This window comes from Sus scrofa, chromosome 4 (assembly GCF_000003025.6).
Source record: "Sus scrofa isolate TJ Tabasco breed Duroc chromosome 4, Sscrofa11.1, whole genome shotgun sequence".
NCBI lineage: Eukaryota > Metazoa > Chordata > Mammalia > Artiodactyla > Suidae > Sus > Sus scrofa.
In genome coordinates, this window is record NC_010446.5 from 87,743,545 (window position 1) to 87,749,737 (window position 6,193).

Here is a 6,193-nt window from a genome sequence, read left to right on the forward strand (position 1 = left end):
TTCCAAGCCATCCCAGATAGGTACTTTTGGAATATACAATAAAAATAAATCCCTAGAAAATGAAAGAAAAAGGCATACAAAATACAAGCCTCATTTTTTTTTTTTTTTTAATTAGATTCAACAGACTTGAGTACTCTGCCAGAAGTTCTTGTAGCTCATCAGGTTAAGGACCCGCCCTTGTCTCTGGGAGAATGTGAGCTTCCATATGCCACAGATGTCGCTGTAAAAAGAAAAAGCAAAAAGAGTACTCTGCCAAACTGTTAAAAAAGTTTCTAATGTTTAGGTTTCTGGATTTATCGTGGACTGGTAACAGTCCTTAGTGTGGGACTGTCACCAATCCAGGCCCACACTAAGGAACACTACTGCATGTATCAAACTATGGAACATACTTTACTTCATAGCCTCTTTCAAAGTTTTCTTTTTGAATAGTACTGTTCTCTGAAAGATGTAAGACAGGACATTTATATTGGCTTTTGAATATCCTAGAGCTTTTGATTAATTTGATATTAGTTTAGAATTAGATAACTCATACCAATAAAATTAGATTGAAAGAATAAATGTGATTATTAAAGATTTGATTTCTAAATCATTAATACTTTATTATTTGGGTGGAACTCAGCTCCTATCCTTATGCCATTTTCAACTGTTGTGAAGAGACCACAATTTAACAATATTTTCTGAAAGTCCTAAAATAAACTTCATACAGGGCTGCAGTCTTGCAATCCTTTCAACTGCCCAGTCACTAGATAGAGGAAAGAACCATAAGTCAGCAACAGAGGCATCAATGATTTATTATATGGGGAATCTTACATGTCAGAGGCAAAGATCCTGGAGTGACATCCCACTGGGTATGGCCAACAGCAGGCAGGACACTGGCAGCAATTTTTGCTTCACAGGAGAGAAGGAGAATATCAGTAATTGCAGACATGATGTCAGAAGGGCTCCTTGGTTACCAGGGACAACCTGGACATTCTTCCCATAGTTCCTTGGGTTAGTAACCGCTGCAAGGGCTGCTGTTTCTTATTGATAGACCAAACATACTGTAGTCATTCTGGTCTGAGGGCTAGAACAATAGTTATCTGGGTGTTGGGCTGATCTCGCAGGTAGTTACTCATTAAACTTTCAACTTAGGAGAGGGAGGCAGTCATGCACCTAAGGTAAGGGTGAGGCAGAGCCAGGTGGAGCAAGGCTATACAGAGAACAAGAGAGCAGCCATCTTGCAGGCCTGATAGTGCACTCCAATTTTTAGAATCCAGATCCAAAGTCTTCTTTTAGAGTGTCCTAGAGATCAGAGATGACATGTAAAATGAATAAGAGAGGGGACACAATGTTGTGTGGCTATCCTATGAAAAACTCATTCCTACAACAAGGAGGGTCCAGACTCTGGAGATTCAGCATCCTCACAATTTTAGGATGACAACCAGTGTAGGACTGACTGTGAGTTAAGTGAAGGCCTGAAGACTCCATAACAAGACCAACGGATTCCTTCCATCATTATGTCCGTCCAAACCAAGTGAGGAAACCTCAGTTTCCTCTTCCTTCTTTCAGCTGAAATTGCTGCTTTCAAGGTTCTGCAACTTTTGAAAGATGGGATGAACTGCTAGAGGTGCCAGAGAGACCAGGAGAATAGAACACTGTTGAAGACATATATTTAATTTTGTATTTTAAAAATATTTTATCACATATAGGACACTGCTCAATAAGTCATTTTTATTGATAGGTAAGTAGGTATGGCTTTTATCATCCCAAGCTTGTCATCTCGAGCTTGTATTGCTCATGGGCTCTTTTCCTCAAAACTCAAAGAAAACATGGTACACAGTGATCCCATTTATCCTTGACAAACCTTGGGCCCATGATCAGAACAGCAAATACAGCAATTCTACCTGTGTCCATTAACTTCATATAGTGAATTTGCCTCTACTCTAAACCCTGGAAACAATCTCTGGTTTCTTTTATCATGCGTGAAATAGTTCTTATGCAGAAAAAGATGAGTGAAGGGATCTTTCGTCTCCATAATAAAGCTCTCTTCTGGGTCCTCATAAACCCCTCCAGAACTAACTTGCCTCTGGTTTGCAAACAGGGGCAAAAAAACAGCTACCAAGAAGGCCATGTGGGTTGTATAAGTTGGTTGTATATTCTAGAGATTATGCCCTTGTCAGTTGCATCATTTGAAACTACTTTCTCCCAGTCTGTAAGCTGTCTTTTTTGGTTCCTTTTGGGTTTCCTTTGCTGTGCAAAAGCTTTTCAGTTTGACGAGGTCCCATGGGCTTATTTTTGTTCTTATTTCTATTGCTTTGGGAGACTGACCTGAGAACATATTCATGATGTTGATGTCAGAAAGTGTTTTGCCTATGTTCTCTTCTAGGAGTTTGATGGTGTCCTGTCATATTTAAGTCTTTCAGCCACCTTGAGTTTATTTGTGTGCATGGTGTGAGGGTGTGTTCTAGTTTCATTGCTTTGCATGCTGCTGTCCAGGTTTCCCAGCAATGCTTGCTGAACAGACTTTCTTTTTCCCATTTTATGTTCTTGCCTCCCTTGTCAAAGATTAATTGACCATAGGTGTCAGGGTTTATTTCCGGGTTCTCTATTCTGTTCCATTGGTCTGTCTGTTTTGGTACCAGTACCACACCGTTTTGATGACTGTGGCTTTGTAGTATTTCTTGAAGTCTGGGAGAGTTATGCCTCCTGCTTGGTTTTTGTTTCTCAGGATTGCTTAGGCAATTCTGGGTCTTTTGTGGTTCCATATACATTTTTGGATTGTTTGTTCTAGTTCTGTGAAAAAAGTCATGGGTCATTTGATGGGGATTGCACTGAATCTGTAGATTGCTTTGGGTAGTATGGCCATTTTTACAATATTGATTTTTCCAATCCAGGAACATGGAATATCTTTCCATTTCTTTACATCTTCTTTGATTTCTTTGATTAAAGTTTTATCGTTCTCGGCATATAGGTCCTTAACCTCCTTGGACAGGTGTATTCCGAGGTATTTGGTTTTGTGAGGTGCAATTTTAAAAGGTATCGTATTTTTGTATTCCTTTTCTAATATTTCATTGCTGGTATACAGAAATGCGACTGACTTCTGAATGTTAATCTTATATCCTGCTACTATGCTGAATTTATTAATCAGTTCAAGTAGCTTTTGGGTTGAGTCCTTAGGGTTTTCTATGTATAGTATCATGTCATCTGTGTACAGTGACAGTTTGATCTCTTCTCTTCCTATATGGATGCCTTTGATTTCTTTTGTTTGTCTAATTGCTGTGGCTAGGACTTCTAAAACTATGTTGAAGAGCAGTGGTGAGAGTGGGCATCACTGTCTTGTTCCAGATTTGAGTGAGAAGGCTTTCAGTTTTTCCCCATTGAGGATTATATTTGCTGTGGGTTTATCATAAATGGCTTTGATTATATTCAGGAATGTTCCCTCTATACCCACTTTGGCGAGGGTCTTGATCATGAATGGATGTTGGACTTTGTCAAATGCAACAGCAAAAAAGCCAATCAATCAATGGAAAAATGGGCAAAAGACCTGAATAGACTGTTCTCCAAGGAAGATATGCAGATGGCCAGCAAACACATGAGAAAATGCTCAACATCGCTGATTATAAGAGAAATGCAAATCAAAACTACCATGAGATACCACCTCACACCAGTCAGAATGGCCATCATCAATAAGTCCACAAATAACAAATGTTGGAGGGGTTGTGGAGAAAAGGGAACCCTCTTGCACTGTTGGTGGGAATGTAAACTGGTACAGCCACTATGGAGAACAGTTTGGAGATACCTTAGAAATCTATACATAGAACTTCCATATGACCCTGCAATCCCACTCTTGGGCATATATCTGGACAAAACTCTACTTAAAAGAGACACATGCACCTGTATGTTCACTGCAGCACTATTCACAATAGCCAGGACATGGAAACAACCCAAATATCCATCGACAGATGATTGGATTCGGAAGAAGTGGTATATATACACAATGGAATACTACTCAGCCATAAAAAAGGATGATATAGTGCCATTTGTAGCAACATGGATGGAACTAGAGAATCTCATACTGAGTGAAATGAGCCAGAAAGACAAAGACAAATACCATATGATATCACTTATAACTGGAATTTAATATCCAGCACAAATGAACATCTCCACAGGAAAGAAAATCATGGACTTGGAAAATAGACTTGTGGCTGCCTGATGGGAGAGGGAGGGAGTGGGAGGGATCGGGAGCTTGGGGTTATCAGACACAACTTGGAATAGATTTACAAGAAGATCCTGCTGAGTAGCATTAAGAACTATGTCTAGATACTCCTATTGCAACAGAACAAAGGGTGGGGAAAAAAAATTAATGTATACATGTAAGGTTAACTTGATCCCCTTGCTGTACTGTGGGAAAATAAAATAAAATAAAAGGCCATGTGGCTTTGCTTGTAGATATGTTTTACCTGTCTTTTTTTTGTATCACTACTATACAACCAGGCTGGCCCAAAACTATTCTGAGTGAGATGTTACCCATTTCATTAGATAGTAAAAGCTCATGTGTTGCTTATACTTAAGAATTTATTGTTCTGAAGGACTCAAGGACCAGAAGATATTAGATAAGTGTCTTTCTTTCTTTCTTTTCTTTTCTCTCTTTCTTTTTCTTTCTTTTTCTTTCATTTCCCATCCCTTCCTCCCTCCCTTCCTTGCTTTGTCTTCCTCCTCTCTCTCTCTCTCTCTCTCTCCTTTTCTTTCTTTCTTTTATGGCTACACCTGTAGCATATGAAAGTTCCTGGGCTAGGGCTGAATCCAAGCTGCAGCTGCAGGCCTACCCATATCCAATAGCAACACCAGATCTGAGCCACATCTATGACCTATGTTGCAGCTTGTGGCAATGCTGGATCTTTAACCCACTGAGCCACAAGGGGAACACTCGTACGTTTCTTTTTCAAATACAAAGTGAATATAAACTTATAAATGTAGATAAATCAGTATACTAACCCTCAGCACTTAAAAAAATGTGGAGTCCTTCAAGTTATTAGGTAAAATGTAAAAGAGCAGACATAATCTGCTCTGTCCTCAGTAACAAATTATATTTTCAGATATATGCATGATATATATCTACAGTTTACCACATATGGATGGAAATGCTCATCCCAAGTGAGTCATCTTTAAATTTTGGCAATAATTGTTGACAAAAGAAATGTACCTCTGAACATCTCTGTTGTTCCTGTTTATTTTTTTTCCCCTTTATTCCCAACCCCACTCCTACTACACAGACCCCTTGGCTTTTAGTCTTGGAATCAAACTAGACATTCTGGGGGCAAAAGGACATTCAGGAGTCCTCTGGTTATTCTCTTGGGATTTATATCCATTCCCTTATCCAACATACGGTCACTAAAAAAAAATTTCATATTACTTAGAATATTAAAAGTATAGGAGTTCCTGTTGTGGCACAGAGGAAACGAATCCAACTAGGAACCACGAGGTTGCGTGTTCAATCTCTGGCCTCGCTCAGTGGGTTAAGGATCTGCCGTTGCCATGAGCTGTGGTGTAGGTCACAGATGCGGCTCAGATCTGGCGTTGCTATGGCTGTGGCAAAGGCTGGCAGCTATAGCTCCAATTAGACCCCTAGCCTGGGAACCTCCATATGCTGTGGGGGTGGCCCTAGAAAGCAAATAATAATAATAATTTAAAAAATTAAAAAAATAAAATAAAATATAAATGTCTTCTTCAGGGACCAGGTAAAATACATGTCATTTCCTACTCTTTCTATTCTGAAGACTGATTCTGTCTTCTGGTTGTTCATAGTTGTTTTGTTTTGTTTGCTGTTTTTTGTAGTCATGGGAAGTCTTGAAACAGACCATATTTGAATTTAGAAGGGATTTCTCTGTAACAAGACAACTTTGTAACAACAGCAATAAAGGAGTCCCAATTCTGGACTAGATTTCCTAGAACTAGATCAATGTGAAAACATAAAATCCCAATCTCTAGTGTGTCTGGATATGCCAGGGGCCTGGATGATTTTCTTCTAAGAAACAGGCAACTGATATGTGAGAGGACTATGTAAACAACCCTCTGTATTATATCCCTCAACAAACAGGCATCCACAGCACATCCACCCCACAACTCTGTTCCCATGCTCCATCACTTCCCCCAAAAAGGATGTAAAGAGGGAGAGTAACAAAGCCCAGAACCTATTTTCACAGAAAGAAGGATC